The sequence below is a fragment of the Theropithecus gelada genome, chromosome 8 (genome assembly GCF_003255815.1).
Source record: "Theropithecus gelada isolate Dixy chromosome 8, Tgel_1.0, whole genome shotgun sequence".
NCBI classification, from domain to species: Eukaryota; Metazoa; Chordata; class Mammalia; order Primates; family Cercopithecidae; genus Theropithecus; species Theropithecus gelada.
The window spans coordinates 102,034,102-102,061,532 of NC_037676.1; the positions used below are offsets into that span (position 1 = coordinate 102,034,102).

Sequence of the window (27,431 nt, forward strand, 5' to 3'; positions counted from 1 at the left end):
CTCCCTGCATCAAAGCCCATCACAAGTCCTATCAGTTCTGTCTACAAATTCTCTCTGTTTCTGCTGATGCAAGTTGAGTCCAAACTGCCATCTTCTGTTCCCTACTCCAGTAGCTTCCTAATTGGCCTCTATGCTTCTGTCCTTGACCACTTGGAATGCATTCTCCAAATAGCAGCTAAACTGATGTTTTTTAAATGTAGGTTATACTATATCACTTCCCTAACTTAAAACCCTGTAGTGGCTTCCTCTAATACTTAGAACAAAATTCAGATCTCTTGCTGTGGCCTGCAAGGACCTATAGTCTGGACTCTGCTCACCTCTCCAACTGGAGTTCATGCCAGTCTCTCCCTTTCTCATGATCCTTCAGCCACTCTGGCCTCCTTTTTCTCCTTGAGCAGACCACCTCTGTCACATTACCACCCTTATTCTTTGTCAGTCAGGTACCAGCTCAAATGTTGTATCTGACTAGCCCACTACAAGTACTTCATTCTGTATTGCATTACCTTGTTTTACTTTCTTCATAGTTCTTATTGCTAGTCGGAATTATGTGTTTGCTTACTTGTGTGTGATCTTTCTACTGTTAGAAAATAAACTCCCTAGCCGGGCGCGGTGGCTCAAGCCTGTAATCCCAGCACTTTGGGAGGCCGAGACGGGCGGATCACGAGGTCAGGAGATCGAGACCATCCTGGCTAACCCGGTGAAACCCCGTCTCTACTAAAAAATACAAAAAACTAGCCGGGCGAGGTGGCGGGCGCCTGTAGTCCCAGCTACTTGGGAGGCTGAGGCAGGAGAATGGCGTAAACCCAGGAGGCGGAGCTTGCAGTGAGCTGAGATCCGGCCACTGCACTCCAGCCTGAGTGACAGAGCCAGACTCCGTCTCAAAAAAAAAAAAAAAGAAAAGAAAAGAAAAGAAACTCCTTATATGTCTTGATGTATCTCCAGCCTCTGATACATAGGTACACTCACCAAATTTTTGAAGTGACTGCTCTGTTTTAACAAATTACATTCATAACACAAATCAGTAACATATTAATATAAGTAGTATTACAATCTTATTTCTTATTTAATTCTTTTTTTTTTTTTTGAGACGGAGTCTTGCTCTGTCACCCAGGCTGGAGTGCAGTGGAGGGATCTTGGCTCACTGCAAGCTCCACCTCCTGGGTTCACACCATTCTCCTGCCTCAGCCTCCCGAGTAGCTGGGACTACAGACACATGCCACCACACCCAGATAATTTTTTTTTTTTTTTGTATTTTTAGTAGAGACAGGGTTTCACCATGTTAGCCAGGATGGTCTCAATCTCCTGACCTTGTGATCCACCCGCCTCAGTCTCCCAAAGTGCTGTGATTACAGGTGTGAGCCACCACATCTGGCCTACAATCTTATTTAATTCTTATTTAAATTCTTCATTGTAATATGTTTAGTCAGATGTTCATCTTCTGAATTGGTAACAGTGAAACGTCATCGTTTCGTCAAGTGAACTACAGTGCAGAGCAATCCAAATTGCCAAGATGTCAGCAGTCTCTATTTTGATTCTTAAGTTCTCCCATCTTTTTTTGCTTATATGCCAAGGCTACTGTCTGGGTCCCTGGGACTGTTTGTTTCCCCTCCTATCAGAGTCTTATTCATGATGATATTCTCTACTGGTATTCTTGGATTCTTTTTGCTAAATGAAACAGCAATGTCTGTGAATTCTGTCTTATTAGACTTGCCTAAATGCAGAATATCTGTAGATTTTCAATCAAAATGAAAATACTCATATATTAAAGTTTTAGCTTCATGTAATGGCTAAAGGTTTATAGTTATAGCTAGATATTAACACATTTATTAACATAAGTCTAATAATTATTGGTGGTATTATGTAAATTATATTAAATAAAGCATCTAAGATAGTACATTTACTAGTGGCAGTTTTCTATCTTCTCACTGCTATTAGGAGAGTATAGTGATTAAGAGGATGAACTGTAGCCAGAATGCCTGGGTTCAAAGTCTTGCTCTGGCACTTGCAAACATCGTCACATTAGACAAGTAACAACTACTCAGGTTGGTTTTTTGTTTTACTTTTTATTCCAACAACAAAATGAGGCTAATAATAATGTGATGATTATAAGAATCAATACAATCAATATTTATAAAACACATAGAACAGTGCCTGACACATAGCAAATGTTATATAACTTTTGAATATTACCACTATTACAGATTCAGCAGTCTAATTCAAAAATCTGAAATCCAAAATACTCCAAAATCCAAAACTTTCTGAGTGTTAACATGATGCTCAAAGGAAATGCTTATTGGAGTATTTCAGATTTTGAATTTATGGATTAGGGATCCTCAACTAGTATGTATTTATAAATATTCCAAAATCTGAAAAAAAAATCTAAAATTCAAAACACTTCTGGTCCCTAGCATTTTGGATAAGGGATACTCAACCGATGTTATAATGACTGTTGTCCAAATTCCTTTCATCAAGTAGACGCACAGGCTAGACCAAGGAGGTCTGGAGTATGATGGATAACTCTACAGACCAGCTGGAGTAATCCAGGAGATCAGAGACAATCCCAGGGACCCAGACAGTAGCCTTGGAATATAAGCAAAACACAGCCTGGCAGGTTTCAGCAAGCAAAGAGTTGGTATCAAAAAGGTCTTGCTATGTTTCATATTTTGTTGGAGAAATGAAGATCCCATATGTGGGCAAAATTCAAAGACAGGGATGCTGGCCTAGGGAGCAAGCCAGGATTGTAGCTACCGGAAGTTAAAAAGGAGGGAGAGCTGGATCCTAGTGGTGAGAAGGAGCACACTCAGAATCTACGGCTTGGATCGAGGAGCAGAGCAAGACTGGCAGTGAGGCTGACTTGATGCCATGCTGCTGAGCTCTCAGTTCAATCCTCATATTCTCCCAACTAGGATCAGAGTTTGTCCCAGAGCTTAGAGTGGGTCTCACCTGTGGAAACAACTCTCTTGAATTGCAGTCTTAGAACCATGCAAAATACTTTGTTTCATTAGAACTTCCGTTGAGGACAGAACATATGTAACATGAATCACAAGTTCAATTTAATACAACAGCTTTCTCCTTGAGGTTCTACAATGCCAGTCCCTGGTCTTGCTCTGGGGGATCCAGAGACAGATAAGACATGATCACCTCATTGAAAGCTCAATCCCTCAGCCTAGCAGGGAAGTTTCTGTGGTTGTGTGGGGTAGAAGAGTCTCTCTAATTTCATCTGTTGTCAGAATCATTCTCCTACCATATGTGATTATTTCTAGTTCTGTACTAGAGGCACAGCTAAAATTCTCAACAGCTGATCCTGAATTTCAGGGAGCTTATGAAAGGAAGGCCCTAATCAACCTGGTGTATATTATAAAATGGGTTTTGAAGTCTCAGTTGCCACTGTCCCCCCACCCCCGCCTTGTTGTAACTAACTCAGTGACCTTGGGCACACTACTGAACTTTTTGAGCTTCAGTTTCCTAAATTGAACATTGGAGTTGATGTTATCTACCTTTCACAGTTGTTGTGGAGTGTTATATCTAATACACTTTAAATAAATACCTTACACATAGTGAGCTCTTAATAAGTGCTTGTTTCCTCCCCTCCACTTTCTCTTATCACACAAATGCCTGGACCACTAAAAAAAGACTCCTAAATGGAATTCCGGCCTCCAGTATCTCTTCCCTCCAGCATGTCCTCCTAAGTTTTTACAGGAACAGATAGATTGTGTAATTCCCTGAAGAAAACCTTAAGTGGCTCTGTCACTCTGCTAGACTGACCTTGAGAGCCCTGCATAAACTGCCCCCATCCCCCAATTTTGCCTTGCAGTCCCTTAGACATGGTCTGTCCTCTATCAAACTGGCCTATCTGGCATTCCCCAAACCAACCTGTGACATCCTACTTCCTCTTCATTTGAATCCCTCCCATCTCTGCCAGCTGAATTCCTCCCCACACTTCAGAAGAGCTAAAATGCCATGTAGTCAGTGAAGCCTTTCCTAGATGCCATGTTCAAACATGATACAGCCCTCCTCTGAAATCTTGTAGCACTTCATGGTACTACTTTTATGCTATTTTTCAACATATTCCTCACACTTGAACTTACGTGTCCATATCTTGCGTCTCTCCTAGATTGTATGTCTCTAAAGGAAGAGGTTGTATCTAATTTGTCATCATGTCCTTCATAGCAGGGGCTCCCAGCCCATGGCCTGTTAAGAACCAGGCCACAAAGCAGAAGGTGAGCACTGGGCAAGCATTCCCACCTGAACTCTGCCTCCCAATCTAATGAGCAGGGCCAAGATTTTCATACGAGCGCAAACCCTATTGTGAACTGCGCATGTGAGGGATCTAGGTTGTGGACTCCTTATGAGAAACTAACCAATGCCTGATCACCTGAAGTGGAACAGTTTTATCCCAGAATCATCCCCCTGCCCCTTGGTCTATGGAAAAATTGTCTTCTATGGAACTGGTCCCTGGTGCCAAAAAGACTGGGGACCACAACTTTACAGTATCCATCGCAGTAGAGATGTTTAATAAATACATTGACTGGATAAACAAATCCATGAACTTCCATGTTCTATTTCATATCATTCTAAAGTATGATATTATATATCACTATTTTATGGAACAGATGAATGTGTTTTGATTTTCTACACCAAACTATATCAGGGTGTGTTGTGTTATTCTTCGGTGGTACCATCTGCTGTACACATAATCTAATGTCATTACATTACTCAACCTCTTTGTGATATCATTGAATAGTCTACCAAGCTTACTTGCTCCCTTAAACAGTAGCTAGTTCCTAAATAAAGAGATATATTAATCTCCTTAGGTTTAGTCCTCAAAACAGAATTGAGTTTGGATGACTTTTTCCTTCAGGACAATTTAGTTCACTTAAAAATTGACCTTATAGAGTTGACTTACAATACAGAAGCCTCAGATTTGTCTCTTTATATTCCTCATTCCATGATTGTTGATGAGATTTATAAACAAACTCCCCATATCGCTTTATGGAATTTATTTTGTAATTGTAATGAAAAATGTAAACATGAAAACATGTCTATAATAATAAATCAAACTAATCATAGGTTCTGAATAAAAACCTCAAAAACTAATGTTCCTAGAACACAAAAGCTTATTTTATGGTCAGCTTATGATTTTATCATGTGAACTTCTAAAGGTTAGTAGCATATTTAGATCTCAATAAAATTAGCATCTGTTAGGTAAAGTAATGCCACCAGCCTGAGTGTTGTGCAGTTTAAATGGGTCTAACTGTAAGAAATTTCTGGCACACTATATGGCACATACTAGGTTTTCCTCTCTCCTAATCCTCCTGTGTACACTGCCTGTTGAGGATTCCATTTTGGAAATGCATATGTTCCCAGATTATAAATATTCAATCCATTTTTTGGTAGTAAAATTGGTAATGGGTATTTTAATTCCTATACAGATCTGTCATGGTTCTTGGCCATTGTCACATGCCAAATGAAGATATCTAAAAGTTTATGTGAACGTATAAATGAAAATAAATATGAAAACAAGAAGAATACCATGATAAGGGAACAGGAGCAAATTCTTAAGAGTGAAAATGCCTTTTTTAATTGAGAAAATGTTAGCCACACCTGGCTAATTTTTGTATTTTTTGTAGAGATGGGGCTTCACCATGTTGGCCAGGCTGGTCTTGAACTCCCAACCTCAAGTGATGCACCTGCCTCTGCCTTGCAAAGTGCTGGGATTACAGGCATGAGCCACCAAAAATTCTATTATTTATAAGTTACCCAGTATGAAGTATTTTATTATAGCAGCATAAACTTTCTAAGACACAGAGAGAACCTAATTGCTCCAGTGGGCATTTATGATCACCTGTGTGTTTTACACCCAGCACTGTACTAGGTACTTTACATACATAATACCTAATTAAATTTAATTTTATTCCATGAGGTAGACATCATTCCCATTTTACAAGTAGAAAACTGAGGCCAAGAAAAAGTTAACTGGTTATGAATCATGAAATTTATAAGTGTGGGAGCCAAAATTTAATCCCCAGTCTGTCTGAGTTTTAGTCAAGGTTTTATAAACCTGTTTTTTTCACCTATATATAAAAAATTGAGATGATACATTAGGATGACAGTGAGCCACCTCATTGAGAAATGTGGAAAGAAGGAAAACAGAATTATCCTTTTACTTCAAATGCTAAATCATGAAATAATGAGTTAGACAAAGATATGCAAAGTAACTTTAAGTCAATAAAAAGACTGACAAACACACAAGATGGATTGGATGTTGTATTAGTCTGTTTTCACACTGCTGATAAAGACATACCCAAGACTGGCCAATTTACAAAAGAAAGAGGTTTATTGGACTTACCGTTCCACATGGCTGGGGAGGCCTCACTATCATGGCGGAAGACAAAAAGGAGCAAGTCACATCTTACATGGATGGCAGCAGGCAAAGAGAGAGCTTGTGTAGAGAAACTCCCGTTTTCAAAACCATCAGATCTTGTGAGACCCATTCACTATCACAAGAATAGCACAAGAAAGACCCGCCCCCTAATTCATTCATCTGCCACTGGGTCTGTCCCCCTGTGTCTCTCCCACTGGGTCCCTCCCACAACACATGGGCATTATAGGAGCTACAAGATGAGATTTGGTTGGGGACACAAAACCAAACAGTATTCGGTTTTAAGATAGCTAGAGAAAAACTTTTCCTTTAGAAGGATGACTGGTCAGCTCGGGAGCCCAGGAGGGTCACAGAAGTATTTGTTGGAAGAGATCTTCCTGGCAGCAACCAAAGAAATGGTGCCTAAGAGTCTGGTTCACCTGGTAGCTAAATCCCCTTTATGGAAATGAATGTAGCAGCTGTCAAATCTCTGTGTCTAACATTCAAATCATGTTACCACCTAAACAACCTTCTAATAGTTTGGCTCCCAGTGTAGTCTGTCTGCATGGAGAAAGTATATCACACACTGGTTGAGCCAACATCAGTATCCAGGCTGCTTGGCAGTTATACATCTCATGGTAACTTAATAACATAACTTGGCATTTGGTTTATATGTCAGTCTCTAGTGAACTTTGTTAGCATGAGTCAGCATTCCTAAGTCTAGTCAGTGCTAGAATACCACTGAAATTTTCTGAGACTTCAGGACCAATGGCTAGATCTTCAATGATGGTGAATCCATCACATTAAATGCCCTCTTCTGGCTACCTGCCTCTCCCAGCAGGTTGGCCTTTCCCTGATGACATCTCTGTTCGATATGTCACAAACCTTTTCAAACAAATGTCTATTCTCACTACCTTAAGAGTTCTGAGGAATGGGGATAATGTGTGTGGAGCATTTAGCATAATGCCTTACATAGTTGAAGATCCAATCAATTATTATGACACATAATAAATGGTAGCTGTTATCATCATTATCTTCTTCCTCCTATCAATTGATCAAAGAATCTGGATTCTAATGTGTTAGACCAAGAAAACCCTGTTTTCTGAGAAGGATGTTTTTGTGTTTATAGTCTGTTAATGTCGTAATAATTGTTAGGGATTCTGGCCCTGTGTGTGATTGATGAATGGAATGCTTTCATTGAGAGCAACTGCTGTGAGAGACTGTCTTCCCCACAGTTATGGTTAGTGGACTCTGGTAGTATGTCGACTATTGTTCTCTAGGTTGCAGGTAGCAGAAACCCCACTGAAGTAAGCTTAAGCTAAAACTGGAGAGGGGTTAATATCAAGATACAGTGGGGAGTCCTGGAAACAATTGCAAATTACAGCCGGGCCTCTGGAAGAACTGGGGCCAGGAAAGGAAGATAGGAGCCCAAGGGAATATTCACTCGCTATCACTTTTTCTCTGCTTCTTTCCCCATATATGCTTTATTCTTCCCTTTCAACAGACTAGCTTTTTTTCTCCCTTTCTTCTTGGGCCACCCAGTAGTTTCCCCACAGCTTCCAGAGCTCCAAAAGTCACATTTACAAGTCCAGCCTCCATTTCAGATCCACATTCCTAATTGACCAAGTTTGGTATCAGGTGCTGTTGGCCCAGTCAACTTTGGTCATGGGGAGAGCCACATTTTACCAACATGGCTATGAATTGGGGGTCATTGTGAACTTTACAGAGATCCCCCAGAGGATCTATTTTTATGTCACATCTCTCTTACTGCTTTTGCTTTCCACCCTGGCTAGATTGGCCAAACTCATGGTTTGTGCTGACCTCTCACTAACAAAAATTGACTCCATTTTGCTATGGTTTTTCCAGCTTTTCCCTTTGCAAATATCTGGAAAAGCCATTTTGTTCTGCACATCAAAGGCTATCTGCATCTGGAGAAAAGCCTCACACCATTTTTAAATCCCACCACTATCTTCCCCTAGTCTCCTCTCAAAATGTAGGTTAGACAAGGTCCTTGGTCTTACAGACACACATGAGATAATTTCTTATCTCCAGTGTGCTTAAGATCAATACCTTTCTTGACCAGTGCTTGCTTTTTAATGTAATGACTATGTAATACATTGGCAACTTCACAGATTCTATAAATAGTCTTCCAGTTCTAATGAAGTATGAGAGCTTAACATATAAAGTAATTTTCTGTTTTTGAAATTGAGTTTACAATGTAATGTTTAATGTCTATAGCTTGATGGTGATTTCATTGTGTTGAATTTTCTAATAATATTTTATCTACTACTTGTCCACAGACTGAACTAAAGCTTCATTAAATCTTATAGTTGTGTGGGTTTTCTGTCTTTTTCTTAATTACATGGAAAATGTTCTGAGTCAGATAGTAATAGTCAGTATTATCCAATCAAGTGAAACTAGACTTTTGCTGCTTTAAATTTGACTTTACAAGCTTCCAGTAATTTTGAAGCACATGAACCTGTTAGGCAAAGGTTATGATATTAGCACATGAAGGCACTACAAAAAGAGAATCCTTCTGAGAGTTATTTGCAATTGAATATAATTTGCCTCTTCCACACATAGCTTAAAAAAGAATAAAAGGAAGTGTTTTTGGTGTTTCTTTTCAGCTGGGTTGGGCGGTTCACTTATAGCTGCACATATGTTCCCAGAATCCTGAGCCTTTTTATTTTATAAGCACCTCCTGCCCACTGGCAGCTGCACTAATGTGTCCCAGAAGGCTTTGCTCTTATCCATCATCTTTAGGAGGGATGCTCAAAGCCAGATATGAAATTCATTGTTGTTGAAATGCAGAAAGGAAAAAAAAAAGCCTTGGGGGCTTTCGGGAAGTAGGAGGCTGAGCCAGACTCTTAGGAAATAAAGGAAAGGAATGAGTCCTGTGTACCCAGTGGACACAATAGTAAATGTTTTTGAATGATGGGTAACGGTGCTGGATCAACTGCTAAGTGTTTTGCATCCAGAAGCTATTGCCTCCTTTTTTTAGACAAAGAAAAATCTAAAATAGAGTATTCCCTGAATATACTTTTAATCATTCTGTCTTCATAGTGTTATAAAAGTATGAAAAAAAGATCTAGGAATACATTAAAAAGAGCCCTGCCTGATAATTTTGAGGTTAACTCACTAAATACAGATGAAAGGACCTGGGCTAAACGCTGAGAGAGAGACACAAAAGTGGAGAGGGCTCTAGCTCTTCTCTCAAAGTACCTGTAGTCTTTTAGGAGGGACAAGTACGTAAAACATGACAGGGCAGAACATGTGACATGTCACAAAAAAGCCACAGAGAATCTGCCTTTTTAAACAAAGCTTATGTCTGAATGGAGACATCAAGACAAGGCTTCATGAAGGAGATGGTTACTGAGTTGATCCTTGAAGGATGAAGAGGATTAAAACTGAAAAAAAATGGAGTGAAGGTGTATGTAAAGAAGAACTCAGTGAGCAAAATTTCAGAACTGGGTAGAGAGGGCAGAACATATTTCTGGGAAGTGGCAAATCTGGTTTGACTAGCACAGGTTAGACAAGTATGGGGTTAGCGGAAGAGTGATAGGCTACAGATGTGGCTTCTTAATCTCCATTGATTCCATGGAGGGAAAAGAGAGGGAAATTCATTTATTGAGCACCTAGTATGTACCAAGCACCAAACTTGTCATTTTATATGTAATATCCCTTCTATCTTCCCTCTAACCCTGTATGTACCATTACCTTCACTGTAACCCTCTGTGGTATGTACTGTTTAGAGCTAAGGTAAATCAGGTCCTGAGAAAAATAATTTTCCCAAGATCATAAAGCAAGTTAAGGGAGTAAAACCAGGACTCAAATCTTAGTTTGTATGACTTCATAATTCTTTCTTCTTTGTTGTGCTACCTTGACTACATTTAGAGTGTGGGGTTTATATTTCATTTGATAAGTATTGGAGAATCACTGGCAGTCCAGAGCTTTGGAAACATTGGTAGTCTTGTGGAGGTGGAATGGGGTCAGGAGAGACCAGAATAAGAAGACCTGGTAAGGGTCTTAGAGAGATGAGAGGCTGCAACCTGAAGGGAGTAGTGGGGAAGGAGAAAAAGAAATGAGTGCAAGAGAGGTTGTAGAGAAGAAATCTATGTTCTTGACAACTAATATGGTAATTTAATGAGGAAGTAAGAGAAGTCAAGGTGATTGCAAGATTTAAGCTCAGTGGGATGTATGGCAAAAGCATTTACACAATTTTGGAAATAAAGAGGAGTGCCTCCTATGCTAGGCACTATTCACTTTGTGAGGTGCTTTACACACGTTCTGTCTAAGCCTGAAATCAACCCTGCAGAGAGAGTGTCGCTATCCCCCTAATATAATGAGGAAGCTGAGGATCTGAAAAGTTAAATGGGGGACCTCCTGTCACTGAGCAGTACATGAATTAACATGAGATTTAACATACAATTTCAGAAAGTTTATAGACCCCTCTATAAGCCGTGTATGAGTCTCTTGTGAAGAATCACAAGAACATAATAGACGCTGCTGGGGCTTTTCAGCTCTGTCAATTAGGATTAGATTCAGATATGAAAGACAGAAAATATACAATACCAGTAGCTTAGGTAAAATAGAAGTTTATTTCCTATCACACATGGGAACAGTCTGGAGGTTAGCGATCTAGGACTGCAAATGTCTCTACAAAGTCATGAAGACCCATCTTCCTGCCGTATGCTGTTCTGCCATCCCCAGCACTTGGTTTTCCTTCATGGTCTAGGATGGCTGTACAGGCTTCAGGCATCTTGTTCCTACTCCAGCCATAGGAAGAGGAAAGGACCAAAACAGAGCATGCCTCTTCCCTTTATGGATATGCCTTGGAACCCACACACTGTACTGCTGTGCTGCCAATATCCCAGAGCCCAGAATTGTGTCACATGGCCACACCAAGTTAAAAGGGAAATGGGCTCATTTGCAGAGGAAGAAGGAAAGAGGAGATAGTGGGAGACAACATCAGCCCTGCTGGCATCACAGCCGTAATACCAAGCAACTGTCCACAGTCTCTCCACCCACCAAGTAACCCGTGTCTCATCTTACCTGATTGTGAGTTTCTTTATCTAGTCTATGGTGCAGTAAGAAAACTCACTTTCTAGTTCATTAACGAAAGGTCTGCCAAGGCAGAATTTGTAGAGAACACTTAAGAAGCAAATAGGATTTTCGAAACAAAAAATAATAATGAATAGTTTGAAATGCTAGCATTCCTTGCCCTTCAAAAAAGTAAGAGGTGGGGAAGGAATCTGTCAGTAAGACGTGCTTTTAAAGTAAATGGAAAACATTTGCAAACTGGAAGAATACTGAAGTCATTTTTATCCTGTCACTTTATTTGGTGGTAGAAATTTTATTAGCCTATTCCTCTTTTCCTATTAAATACTCTCACATTTAAAAGGGGGAGGGCAGCATATCTCAAAATGAAGAACTGTGCTCAGCAATCAGTGTGTTTGATGTTCACTGCTCAGTATTAAAAATGTTTGGGGTGTAAAAAATGAAAGAATAGTAAATATGAATTGATGGTCTGTGACCACTTTTTATGACTTGGTCTCTGCCAAATAGCAGTATTTGCCTCCTATGAGATTCACAATAAAAACCATTATCCATTAAGCATAGATCATTTCTTGAGAGCTACATTGTTGAAGAGAACAGCAAACAGAAGAAAAAAGGGAAGTACAGAAAAGCAATGTTGTCCAGCTGTTAAGAGCACAAATTCTGGAGCTAAAGTCTCTGGGTCCAAATCCAAGGTCAGCTGGTGATCTCGGGCAAGTTATGTAAAGTAACTTCTTAGTACTTCAGCTTTCACATCTGCAAATTAGGGATAATCGTAGCTCATGCCTCATTCAGTTGTTAGGAGGAATAAATGACTGTTGGATGTAAAAAACATGTAGAACAGTGTCTAGCACATAGTTAGTGCTGAATAAATGTTAGCAATTATTATGTTCTGCTAAGGGCTTATCATCTCCAGGTGCTAATTTGTCTCTTTTTCTGCCCTAGATTTTGAATCTTGGAGGCAATCTGAGTTTTGATTGCAAGCTACAATTTCTTTACCTCTTTATCCTTTCCATAAAGATATTAGAAAAAATTTATTTTTGTCAAGCACACATGGCTTCCAATTTTTAAAATTCAATGCCTAGTTAAAAAAATAATGAAACTTTATTACCTTAGATGTTTTCTAGAAACATTTTTAAATGCTACATCAAAGTTAAAGGTCTTGGTTCTCTTATGCTTTTTAGCAGCAACCTTTTTAGCAGCTCTATTGAGATATAATTCACACATCATACAATTCCCTAATTTAAAGAGTATAATTCAGTGATTTTAATATATTCATGGAGTTGTGAAGTCCTCACTAGAATCAATTTTGGAATATTTTTATCACCTCTAAAAGAAACCTAGGACTCTTTAACATTACCTCCTGGTCTCCCCAACCCCCAGCCCTAAGTAATCACGAATCTACTTTATATTTGCCTATTCTGGACATTTCACATAAGTGGAATCATATAAATATAGTTTTTTTTCTGACTGGCTTCTGTCACTTAGCAGGTTATTTTCACAGTTTATCCATGTTGTATCATGTATCTGTATTTCATTCCTTTTTGTTGCCAAATGATATTGCTTTATATGGATATACCACATTTTGCTTATCCATTCATCAGCTGATGGGCATTTGAGTATTGGTACTTTTTGAATCCTTATTTACTTTACTTAGACTCTGTCGTGTCCAACAAACTTGAGGGGAAGACCGAAAGATGATGATGATGATTAATCATATTTACAAGGTACTCTTAATGTACATTTTCTCAAAAAGCTTAAAATCTAAGCTTCATGAAACAAATATTTTGGCAATAATTACCTAGCAAAATACAGTAAGCATTATAACTAAAGGCAGGGATGGGAGTTAATATAATAGAAGATGGGTGTAAAAAGTAGACTTAAAGCATGATAGTGGAGGGTCTTTAAAAAGTGCTTGCTGAGACACTTGGGCTTTATTCCATAAATAAACACTTTATTCTGTGAAGGTAGCCATTAGGGCTATTGAGCTGAGCAATGACCATGACCAATTATAGAGGAAAGAATGAATCAGGACATACTATATATTGAAGGCATAGAGAACTGTTTAGAGCACATTGTAATTATTCGCAAGTAATAGGAATAACAGTTGGAATGGGAAGGAGGAAATGAATGTAATATGGAGACATTTAGAGGCAGAATAAACAGATTTCAATACCTGGATGCGTATGGTAATGGGAAGGGAAAATTAAAAATGACCCTATTCTATTCTATTCTAGATGACTAGATGGATGGAACACCATTAATGGGGACTGGAAATGTCAGAGAAAAGTGGAGCAGCCAGGAGTATGGAAGAGATAATAGGTTCTACACTGGACAGTTATAATTTAAGGTTTTGGAGGAATAATCATAGTAAATGCCACTAGAAGTTTGGACATGTGGGCTGATAATTCAGAGAAGAGGGAGACTTATTTAAGAAATGGTTTGGGGAATTATCTTCATGGAAGTGAAAACTAAAACCAAGAAAGCAAAATAGAAGTCACACTCAGAGAAAGTAAAGAGTTCAAAGACTAGAGAGATGAGGATAGAACCATGAAAAAACTCACTGTATCTAGTAAATAAGTAGTAGATGAGAAATTTTAATGGGTTGAACAGTTTCCCCTCCCAAATTCACTTCTACCTGGAACCTCAGAGTGTGACTTTATTTGGAAGTAGGGTTTTTGCAGATGTAATTATGATGAGGTCAGAGTGGATTAGAGTGGGCTGTAATCCAATAAGCAGTATCCTTTATAAGACAAAGGAAATTTGGACAGAGATACAGACACACAGAGGGGAAGACCATGTGCAGAGGGAGGCAGAGATTGGAATGTCGCAACTACAAGCCAAGGAACGCCCAGGATTGCTGGGAACCACCAGAAACTAGAAGGAGGCAAGGAAGAAGTCTTCTCTATTGCCTTCAGAGGGAATATGGCCCTACTGACACGTCAGTTTCAGACTTCTAACCTCCAGAACTGCCAGAAAATGAATCTCTTGTTTTAAGCCAGTAAGTATGTGATAATATTTCACGGAAGCCCTAGGAAACTAATACAGGAATCAACAGAGGAGTGGTCAAAAAGGAAGGCCATGGAGGCAACAGTGTCAGGAAAGCCCAGGCTTAGTGAAAATCTCAGGAAGTTTACAGAGCTCAGTGGTATCACGTCTGCAGAAAGAGTATATTATGGACTAGGGGGTGGAAAAAGCTGTGAATTTGACAACTTCCGGATCACCACTGACTTGAAGAGATCAATTTTAGTTGCCAGAGCACCATGTAGAGCTCTTTGAGTAGCCCATCTCCCTCTTGTGTTCTCTGTACTTGGGTCACAGTGGGCTTACTTGTTTGAAATCCTCAATACACTGTTAAATAGCAGTAGAGGCCGTGTCTTTTGCTTTATACCAATGTCTCCCTGTTTAGAGACTGGAACGTAGCAATTGCTCAGTGTGTGTGGAAAGGATTGAAGGATGGAGAGAAGAAGTGAGGAACTAGAAAGGTATGAATTTAGTTTACAGTTGATTTTAGGACATGGAGGGGGTTGTTTTTAGGAGGGCTTATAGGTAGAGACTTGAGTGCTAAGATTCTCTCCTTAGAGACAGGAGAAATTAGAGGTAAAAATAACAGTTTAGGCCCAGCGAGGTGGCTCATGCCTCTAATCTCAGCACTTTGGGAGGCTAAGATGGGTGGATCATTTGAGGTCAGGAGTTCGAGACCAGCCTGGTCAACATGGTGAAACCCTGTCTCTGCTAAAAATACAAAAAAGTTAACTGTGTGTGGTGGTACACGCCTGTAGTCCCAGCTACTCGGGAGGCTGAGGCAGGAGAATCGCTTGAACTCAGGAGGCGGAGGTTGCAGTGAGCTGGACCATGCCACTGCTCTCCGGTCTAGGCAACACAGCGAGACTGACTCCAAACAAACAAACAAACAACAACAAAAATCAGTTTAAAAGAAGAAAAAAAATAGTGAGGTGACAAGGTTTGGGCTATATTAATGTGCTATTGTACTGTAGCCCACAAACCTTGAAACAAACTTGGAAAAAAACCCTAAGATTTCAGGACTGAAGGATGTAGTTTTTTACTTATTTTTATATTTTTGCTTCCATGTGTTTTCTTATCTAGTGTCAGACATTGTGCTGAGAACTTTATGTAATAATCTCATTCAGTCCTCATACTACAAAAACTTATTCTTATTTTATAAAAACTGTTACCATTCTTATTTTACAGATGAGAAAACTAAGCCCAGAGAGGTTAAATAATTTTCCCAAGGGCATTCCAATGGTAAATAGCAAAGCTGAGATTCTATCAGGCATTCTGATTATTGAACCTATACTCTTAACTACAGGGATGGATATATACTTGTAGTTTAATGAAAAATTCTGTCCTATTGAATTTGAAGTGTTTCAGGAAAGCCTTTGAAGATGTCCTTCTTAAAATACACTTTCACATATGATCAGTGTTTCTTAAATTTTTCCAGTCTATAGATGTGGTGATAGGGTCCCAAAGCAGCAGCCTCCCCCAACAAGCATAATGTTTTTGAAATCACCTCGTTTTCCATCCAAATTCTGTATTTTACTCTACTATGCATTTTTATTAGTTTTACTATTATAAAATAATATTCTAATTTCTATTTCATTACCTATACTGTTAATTGAGAGTCCTCTTGCATTTATAAAATTAAACCAAAAGCATGTATCAGACAGTTTTCTCTACCTTGTTGCCACAATATTTTGAAAACCTAGACTTACACAAATAAGTAATTACAGATGACAACCATTTTTTTTTCACTGCTGTATCAGCCACATAGTGGTGAATCACTGAGAAGAGATATTCAGAATGCTGCCAAAGCAGCTAAATCACATGCTGGTTTTAGGCTACTATTGGAAGGAATTTGGTAAGTGTGTTTTCTTGTTAACAGTTCTCTCATATCATATATTGTACTGGAATAGTTGCTTATTCAACATATGATATAGGAGACAGCCTCTTTTAACTATCTCAAGGAAATATCCACCAAAGGGCATTTCTAGTGAAGAGCGATGACTAATGTGGTTGTGCTCTACTTTGGGGAGTCTCACTATATATAAGCTGAATGCCAATTTTCAAAGGACTCGTTATTTTGTTGTTGTTGTTGTTATTATACTTTAAGTTCTAGGGTACATGTGCACAATGTGCAGGTTTGTTACATATGTATACATGTGCCATGCTGGTGTGCTGCACCCACTAACTCGTCATTTACATTAGGTAGATCTCCTAATGCTATCCCTCCCTGCCCTCCCCACAATAGGCCCCGGTGTGTGATGTTCCCCTTCCTGTGTCCAAGTGATCTCATTGTTCAATTCCCACCTATGAGTGAGAACATGCGGTGTTTGGTTTTCTGTTCTTGCGATAGTTTGCTGAGAATGATGGTTTCCAGCTGCATCCATGTCGCTACAAAGGACACAAACTCATCCTTTTTTATGGCTGCATAGTATTCCATGGTGTATATGTGCCACATTTTCTTAATCCAGTCTGTCACTGATGGACATTCGGGTTGATTCCAAGTCTTTGCTATTGTGAATAGTGCCGCAATAAACATACGTGTGCATGTGTCTTTATAGCAGCATGATTTATAATCCTTTGGGTATATCCCCAGTAATGGGATGGCTGGGTCAAATGGTATTTCTAGTTCTAGATCCTTGAGGAATCGCCATACTGTTTTCCACAATGGTTGAACTAGTTTACAGTCCCACCAACAGTGTAAAAGTGTTCCTATTTCTCCACATCCTCTCCAGCACCTGTTTCCTGATTTTTTAATGATCGCCATTCTAACTGGTGTGAGATGGTATCTCACTGTGGTTTTGATTTGCATTTCTCTGATGGCGAGTGATAATGAGCATTTTTTCATGTGTCTGTTAGCTGTATGAATGTCTTCTTTTGAGAAGTGTCTGTTCATATCCTTTGCCCACTTTTTGATGGGGTTGTTTTTTCCTTGTAAATTTGTTTGAGTTCTTTCTAGGTTCTGGATATTAGCCCTTTGTCAGATGAGTAGATTGTAAAAATTTTCTCCCATTCTGTAGGTTTCCTGTTCACTCTGATGGTAGTTTCTTTTGCTGTGCAGAAGCTCTTTAGTTTAATTAGATCCCAACAACTAGCTCTCTTAACACAGCTCTCAGACTTCATTTTATTGCAGTGATCTTGAAACACATAAGAGTACATTCACAGTTTTATCTTATATTTGTTGATTGAAAATTATTCAGCGTTGTAGAAATATTTGCTAAGCCAACTTTAAACCGGTTTTCAAAAATAGACAATGATTTCATTAATCTTACATATATTTTTAACCCTTTATCATGACATCTTTTTTGTTTTTAATTCTCTTTGAGGAAAAGTCATTTCAACCCAAATTCCAAACACCAACTATCTTTTTCTCTTTAGCTAAATTATAGTATATCTGTATAATATAGCAAGCTTTCAGAGTTCCTTTCTACTTCATTAAAAATTATCTTAAAAAATGGGTACTCAAATTACTAAGTTTTTTCTCTTTCTTAAAACATTCTTTTGAACACATTAAGAAAATTCAGAGCTTAACCTTGATGTAAGCTACTCGTGTTGATCTTTTATTCAGAATAAAATATGGTCTTGAAGAATCAATGTTTTCACAGTTTATCCTATTGTAGATTTGACTCCTTCTATACATACAACCTTATATTTTTTTCCAGGCAGTATCTTTATCTCTTTAAAGTCTATATACCATGTTGAAAATCTTCACCAGTTATTTTACCATTGAGTATAAAATATACCTTCATAAATACCATCATATTAATACCATCAACATAGACCAATAAAATAAACAACTTACTAATGTTTAGTGCTAGTGCTATCATCTAGTGGTAAGTTAAAGAACCTGTCTATCATACAGTTTTTTCAAGTATGTATTTTGAATACATTAAAATATATCATTTGATAGCATATAATAGGCATGGCACTTTTTTTTTTAGCTTTTAGGCTGCCTCTTTTTTATTTTTTCTGTTTTTCTAAGTTATGTGGATTTAGTTTGATCAAAATTATTTCTCTCATATAAACTCTACCTTCCAAAGTGATTCATAAACTGATCTTGAAGAACTTCAAGTTATTTTTTGGAAGTTTCTTGTTTTATATGTGTCCTATTTTATTCTTCAGACTGAGACTTCTATCATTCAATCAATTTTAGTTGAAAAAAATTTGATGATTTCCCTGAAAAAATTTTTCTATTGTGAAAAATTTCAAATACAATAGTCTCCCTTTATCCATGGTTTCACTTTCTACAGTTTTTTTTAGCCATAGGTGAATACAGTACAGTAAGATATTTTGAGAGAGAGACCATATTAACGTAACTTTTATTATAGTGTTCTATTAATCTTTTACTGAGCATAATTTATAAATTAAACTTTATCATAGGTATGCATGTATAGAAAAGAACATATATAGTGTGTATATACATAGAGAGAGAGTTCAATCCTATCTGCAGTTTCAGGCATCCACTGGGGGTCTTGGAATGTATCCCTCATGGATAAGGGAGGACTACTCTATATAGAAGTAGAGAGATTAGTATAATAAACTCTGAGTCTGACCCATCTTTAGTAATTATCAGTATCCTGTTGTCCTTGTTACATCTATTCTCTACTTTTTGTTGATGTTGTTATTGTTTTTCTGGAATATTTTAAAGGAGGTCTCAGCTGTATCATTTTACCCACATTATCAGAGCCAACAAAAATTAACAATAATTTCTTAATATCATATTATACTCAGTCTATATTTTTCCCCTGTTGTCTCACAAATCTGTGTTTAGATTTGGTTTATTTGAATTAGGATCCCACTGAGGTCCACACATTATATTAGTTGATATGTTTCTTAAGTCTCATTTAATCTATAAGAATCCCCTTTTATCCCCCTTATGCCGTTTACTTATTGAAGAAATTGGATTATTTGGCCTGTAAATTTTCCCACTTTCTGGATTGTAGCCCACTCTGTCTTTATAGTATTGTTTAACATGTTTCTCTGTCCCCCATATTTTCTGTAATCTAGTCACCTTACAGAAGTTTGATTAGATTTGAATTGGATTTTTTGGAAAGAACACTTCTCAGTTGATAGAAGAATATTCCTCCTACTGCATCACAACAAGAGGCAAGAGATGTCTGCTTATTTCACTTTCAACAATGTTAAAATTGATCAGGTAGTATTAGTCAGGCCCATCATTATAAAGTCCCCCATGAATCTTTTACACGTGGTTTTACCATCCGTTGATGTGTACTATGGTTTGTCAGCAATTTCCCCAATCCACAGAATTTAAATTCATTTAAATTCCTCCACTAGGAGGGAGGAGGCATCCTGCATTTGTTGAGCAAGTTCTGTGTGCCAAAAATTCTGCTTAGCAGTTTACCTACATTCTGTGCTTTGCTCTTCCCAAATCTTGCACATTCCATACATCACAATAATTTAATAGGAAAGAAAACTGTGAATAGAGAGATTAATCTGTTCAAGATCATGTATCTAGTAAGTGAGCCCAGTTCTGCAGGTTTGGAGGATTGTTTTTATGAAAAATTAACCTGGAAAATATTAAGTCTCATTTATATGTAGAAATGGGTAAAATAGATTAAAAGTAAACACCAAACTGAATGGAATCAACAACATCTGTAGCATTTGTTTTATTATCAATAAAGCAATGCTAATATTATACATGCTTAGTACTTCCCTTGCCCCAATTCTGGACCATTGGAGCCCGGCAAATAATTTATTTCAGTGATAAATATCCCTTTAGTGAACCAAAAATGTAAGATGTATGGTAGTTCTTTTTATAGAACACCATGATGTCCACCAAATAACATTTTTATGAAATGAAAAACTGTATCACAAAGCATTTTCTATAAGTCTGTAAGCATCATATGTTTTCATGGTTTGGAGTTAGTCTTGTTCAGAGCAGCAAGCTGATGTCTATATAACCTCCCAAAGTCCTTTTCAGTCCTGTGATTCTCACACTAATGAATTCAAACAGAAAAGGATTATTGGGCCAGAACTTGGAGTATCTTCAGAGCCAGAATGTAGGAAAAGTTACAAAATACAGATGTCTGTCAGGGATGGGATCCAAAGAGAAAAGCAGGCCAGAAGTTAGAAATAGATATGTTATTGTACAAAAAAAAAAAAAAAAGAAAGTTTTGATTTTGGCTTTTAACCGGAAAATTTTTTAAAATATTCAGATAAAGGTATTAAACTATAATATCCAGTTGAGAGACAGTGAAGTCCTCTCTGTATATAAGGATATGTAGTTGAAAAAAATTCATAATTCTTTACATTCAAGTGAATACAGACCAGCTCTCGGTTCTTCAGACCTGTGCCAGATTATACCTTTTAGAGAATCTGTAATCTTATATTTTTCATTCAGAAGTAAAATCATTCTGATGCCCTTTGGAATTGTCAGTGTTGCATATCAAGAATTATTAATGGAAATAAAAACCTTTAAAATATTGTATAATTATGTGAGATACGGCAAAAATATTTATACTTTTTAACCCAAAAATAAGTTATTATTTTTTATTGTTTTGTTGTTTATTGTTCTATTGAGGCAGAAGCCTCTTAAATTAATGCCATTCATTTGAATTGCATACTAAACTTTGGGGAATTTGTTATATTAGGGAGATTTTGTTCTTTCTGAGGTTTTTTGTTTTGTTTTAACTTTTCTAAGAGTATTTTGTTTCAAAAATACTTTTTTTTTCTCTTGGGCAGCAGGGTCAGGAGAAGAGGATTAGAGTAGGAAACAGCTGAGAAGGTTCCTGATTGACTATTCTGTGTGGATGTAAGACCTAGTCTATGGGCACCACTGGTTTTTGGATCTGTGTTGTCGTTTATCCATCCATACTATTTCTTAGTTGTCTATTTTATATTTTTATCTTTGTAATGTTTCACGAATCTCAAGAGAAATATTTGCTACCTATAATCTGTAATGTATCCCCTAAATAGCTAATTAAGTGTGGCTTTTATTCTACCCTATAATGTGTTATGAATTTAACTAAATTGTCTAAAAAGCACTCCCCAAACTCATCTTTTCCACATTACATTCTTTGTACCTGATGATCCACATAACAGGACACAGGTTACACCAAATAATAGTGGTCAGCGCAGCCAGAAATTCTATCTGCAAATTCCTGAATCAAAAGCCAGTCTTTCTAGCCCAGGAAATTTGCGTCTCTGTAGATTTTCTAAGAGTTGATTTTGCAAGACTTAGAAAATTATAGATTCTTTGAGAGGCTTCCTTGTTCCCTTAGCCACCTGAAACCTAAAAACAACTAAATGAACAGATGTATGGTTTGATATGTTCAGTTGATATGTAAATAGACATATTTTCGAAAATCCTGTGGCTGATCTTATGGTAAATCAGGTGTGTATAATGTTAAGAGTGATTGGTGCTAAACTATTATATGTCATTATTTCAAGCAAATTTGACATGACAGTAGGAAAAAAGAATCATGATCAATATCAAAGACATTCATGTTTCCTTGTAATGGCATATGTCGCATATGTGCTTGACTACTTGTTTTTGCATTCCACCTTGTGGATACGGGGTTGAAGTGGCCATTTAAGAATATGACTGTGTTGAGAAAGTACATACTATAGTTTACTATATAAACATGAGTATAACTCATGTTTATCAGATGGGAACAAATATTTTGAAATTGCAAGTAGTTAGAAAAATTTATTTTTAATTTTATGGGTACATAGTAGATGTATATATTTATGAAGTCCATGAGATATTTTGATATAGTCATACAATGTATAATAATCACAACAGGGTAAATGCAGTATCCATCACCTCAAACATTTATTTCTTTCTGTTATAAACATTCCAATTAGGCCGGGCACGGTGGCTGACACCTGTAATCCCAGCACTTTGGGAGGCCAAGGTGGGTGGATCACAAGGTCGGGAGATCAAGACCATCCTGGCTAACACAGTGAAACCCCGTCTCTACTAAAAATATTAAAAAATTAGCTGGGCGTGGTGGCGGGCACCTGTAGTCCCAGCTACTCAGGAGGCTGAGGCAGGAGAATGGTGTGAACCCAGGAGGTGGAGCTTGCAGTGAGTTGAGATGTGCCACTGCGCTCCAGCCTGGGCGACTCGATCTCAAAAAAAAAAAAAAAAAAAAAAAAAAAGCACTTCCAATTATATTCTTTTAGTTATTTTTAAATGCACAGTAAATTATTGTTGACTGTAGTCACCCTGTTGTTCTATCAGACACTAGATCTTATTCATTCTAACTATATTTTTGTATCCCTTAACCATACCCACCTCCCTCCCCCTGCCCCACTACTCTTCCTAGCCTCTGGTAACCTTCCTTCTATTCTTTATCTCCATGAGTTCAATCATTTCAATTTTTAGCTCCCACTAATGAGTGAGAGCATGCAGATTTTGTCTTTCTGTGCCTGGCTTATTTCACTTAACATAATGTCCTCCAGTTCCATCTATGTTGTGGTAAATGACAGGATTTCATTCTTTTTTTATGACCGAGTAGTACTCCATTGTGTGTATGTACCACATTTTCTTTATCTGTTCATCTGTTGATGGAACTTGGGTTGCTTCCAAATCTTGGCTATTGTAAATAATGCTGCAATAAACATTAGAGTGCAGATATCTCTTTAAATATATGATTTCCTTTCTTTTTGGTATATTTAGTGGTGGGATTGCTGGATCATATGATAGTTCTATTTGTAGTTTTTTGAGGAACCTCCATACTGTTCTCCATAGTGGTTGTACTAATTTATATTCCCACTGACAGTGTACATGGGTACCCTTTTCCCTACACCCTCACCAGCATTTGTTATTGCCTGTGTTTTGGATAAATCCAAGTAGTTTAATGTGTCATGAACAAAACGTATTATACACATAAGGAAAAAGTAAGTTTCCTGATTTTTAAGTTTATATGCAAATACATGTTAATATCTTATCTATTTTTTAAAAGAGACTTCACAATGGTTTGCAACAATTACATTTTTATTTCCTGTCAGTGGATTTATGTGTGTTTGAAATGGTTTATATTTTGTATGCATTTAGTTTTAATTAAATGGTATATATTTTATATTCATTCATGATGGAAGTATTTCTAAGGTAGAAAAGACCTTAAGTTGAACTCTGAAAATAGCAAACACGTTGTGGATATGTGTGAATTTATGTTACTTTTATATGTTTGTTTCTTGACCCTTCCTCCAGAAAGCCTTCCCCTGATATCCTCTGTCTCCAACCAGGTGGAAAAGTTACCCCACTTTAGAACACTGTATTACCCTTTCCCTGGGCCCGTTTATATTACTTCCTTCCACTTTGCTCTTCTTGAGAACAGAGTTTATATGATATTTATCTTTGATCTCCAGTGCCTAACATAGTACTTAGTGAGTGTTGACTATGACTTCATGAAAGCTTAAAATGAAATAGAAGAAGATTATCTTAATGTACTGAAAATGTAAAGCCCATAGTCTGGGCTTACATACTGTCATCATAATCTGTTGGGTGGACTATTAAAGCCTGTTGAATGAGCAGGCTGAAGACCAGGAGACCTTTGTAGCACTTCTGGAGAGGGTTTTGAACAAAGACATAGAAGCTGAAATTAGTGCTTATTCTACACAGGGCACCACTGAGGACAGGCAGGCAGTTACAGAGGTGCTTAAGTTAGAGTTCTCTGTGCACAGATATGCACAGATAACATTAGATAGTGTTATTAAGTGCCATAAGAGTTTAAACCATACATGGGTGTTTTGGGAATTCAGAAATTACTTCTAATTTGGATGATTGGGGAGAGCTTTTTGTTTTGGTTTTTCTTTTTTGTCAGAGGTGTAGTGAGTAGTTTTGAAAGATGGACGAGATGTCAAGAAACTGATGGAGACAAACTGATGACAGCTAAAGGTCTATGTAGTGTGAAGTGGGATATTAGTTTGGGCAGAGAGGTAGGGGCCAGAATTGGGGCCTAATTCCTTAGGAATGTTGATGGAATTTGCACACAATTCTGTTTTGACCACACTGAGATTTATTCCCCTAGGACATTAATCCAGAATACCAGAGGTCAACTAAGATTAGTAATTTTCAAAATTACACTGTACAGTCTGCCCCTTACTCAGGAGCTAATTATGCAGGCTAATTTTTTTTTTTTTTTAGCTTTTCATGCTTTTTATTCTTTCTTCTTCCTGTTATCTGCCTATAAATTTTTATTTTCATCAGCACCTCCATCAGAGTCAAAATCATGAGTCTCTTGCCTACTTTTAATCAGCTCTACAGTGTGAAATTACAGACTTATATGAGAAGATTATCTCTTCCACTGATAGTCAAATTAACTCATTTAATTTAATTTGGACTATAAAGACATATTCAAATCTGCCAGAAAAGTATGGAATAAGTACCTTAGTAAAGAAAATGTATATATTTTTAAAACACACTTCAAATCACTTCTAGTAACCACAGGTGCTTGACTATTTATTACTTGTTTGTAAATTCTGTGAAGTAACAAATCATGTCTGTCTGCTTCGCTGATCGTTGTATTCCTAATTTACACTGCTCGTGGAAACATTTAATAAATATTTGATAAATAGATTAAGTATACTTGATAGGCTAAAGCACATTTTTAAACATATATTTATATGTGTATGTAATATATGTGATACATATAAAATCACTTTCAGTAAAGTATAGACATTGTCAAGAATTGTGAAAAGTTAGAGTTTTACCTTATTTGCAAATCTCATGGGTAGAAAACGTGAGAATGCTGGATCAGAGATGAAACATAGTTTGTTACCTACAACAGAGTGTCTGCAGATGTGCTAGTTCCAAACCCTAAGTTTCTGAGGATGACCTGAAGAGGACCAGCTGATGTCTGCACACACAGGGAGTTGTATTATAGTAGAGGACCCTGATTTGGAGGACCTGGGTATTTTATAATGGACAGTAAGCCTGCGTGCCCTTTTCTTTATAGGGAGACAACTATCTGTCTTCGTTGACTGTTTATTATATATTTATCCTTGAAAAAACAGTCTGGACTGGGTTTATGGCATGTGCCTGTAATACCAGCTACTCAGGAGACTGAGGGAGGAGGATCGCTTGAGCCCAGGAGTTCAAAGCCAGCCTGGGCAAACATAGCAAGATTCCATGTCTAAAAAAATAAAAATAAATTTTAAATTTTAAAAATAGTAAAGGTAGTCTGGGGAAAAGGCAGGCAATGCCTTTACCTATAAGCTATGTGGAAATGTGCTAGACCCATGGAGAACTATTCCCTAGTAGATATATACCCTAAAAGGCCTCTGTAAGGGCATTGCCTTTCATCTAATCAAGGGATCAGCAGCAAACTACAGCCTGTGGGCCAAATCTAGCCCACAACCTGTTTGTATAAATAAAATTTTATTGGAACATAGACACATATTCTCATTTACATATTGCTTATGTACTACAATAGTCAGAGTCAAGTGGTTGTAGAGTCAAGTAGTTGTAACAGAGACCATATGGCAAACAAAGCCTAAAGCATTTATTCTATAGCCCTTTACAGGAAAAGTTTACTGACCCTAGATCTAGCCTAAATATTTGACATATGATGTCTTTGTAAAATATGCTAACTTGACTTTTGTTCTAAAATATTTAAAAATTTTAAGTTATTCTCTAATCCTTATTGACTTCTTCACAATTACTGAGAGTTGCCTATCTGTACTATAGTTTTTACATTATCAAGAGTTATTAAGAACCTATTATCTACCTCTGAATGTAAAACTTTAAAATAAATTTTAAAAGAACCAACTATCAATGATTACTGTATTTTCACCTTTTTAGCTTTAAAATAATCACGTAACGAGTTATCACAGTGTGTTTGGTTTATGAGCATTGCTTATTTGTCAGTTTATATTTTTGAAAACTACCACAATCAAGTAACTGAAATATGGGAGTCAGTATGACAAGGTGAAAGAGCTTCCTGGGCTCTGGAATCTCCAGGAGTCCCGGCTCTGCAAGTAATTATCATTGAGATCCTTGACAGGTTTTTTTAACCTTCTGAGCTTTATTTTCTTGATCTGTAAAATGGATATACTCTTACTAACTTACAGAATTACCATTAAAATTGAATAATGTAAATCTTCACATGTAGTATGCACTTTATATATTAGTTCTCTTCCTAAAATATAAACTTTAAAAAGTAAATCTTATATTTATGTATCTCTTCAGAGTTGGAAAGAACTAAAGTAATCTTATTCTATCTTCCTAAATTTTTATGGGTAAGGAAACTAAGGCTTACATTGGTTAGGTGACTTTAACTCAAGGTGACAAAACTAGTTAAGAGTAAATTTAGATTAGAATTAAGCTCTCCCTGATTCCCAATTATTGTTATTTATAACAAATGATGTACATTTGACTGCGTTTGACACAAATAAGTAAAATATCTGAACAGTTAGAAATGAGACTAAAACATAATATGAGTTTAGAGTTTGTAGTCTCATTAAAAGACACCATAAACTAGTAAAGTTGCCCCTGCTCTGAGTTTTAACTCAGAAGTCCTGAGTATATTTTTATTATCTCTCTTTAAGGAAAAATATTTTTTTGAAAGATGTCATATTATGCACCTGCATTTGCTTGAAACCTGGTAGCTTGATAAATAGATAAGATAACTGGGTCATATGTTAAGTTTTTTGAAAAACCAACCCAAACATAGATTCTAATAAAAGAATGTTACACATTTCCTTTTAAAGTCTAAAAAGTATTTCTCAGGGCTCTTAAATTACCATATTCTGATACCAGGGGAAAATAAAATCTGGACTTAGAGTCTTGTTTGTACTTAGAGGGTTTTCCGGACAGGAAGGCAGTCTTGATGCAATGCAGTAAGCCACAATACCAGTGGGGCATTACAGGTGAAAAATCTGCAGCTGTACCCCTTCACCACAATGTATTACAACTGTATGCTGGAATATTTCCTGTACAAAAATAGGGTTTGGTTAACTTTGTTTCCCAAGAGTAGATCACATTAAAATGTTATAAAATCATGATTTCCTGCATTTGAATATTTGT

General features: G+C 37.1%; 1 protein-coding gene across 1 annotated transcript in view; it reads left to right on the forward strand.

Moving 5' to 3' along the window:
- The window catches only part of VPS13B (vacuolar protein sorting 13 homolog B), an 858,817-nt gene that overhangs the window by 696,174 nt on the left and 135,212 nt on the right, over positions 1-27,431 (forward strand). The window lies entirely within an intron of this gene.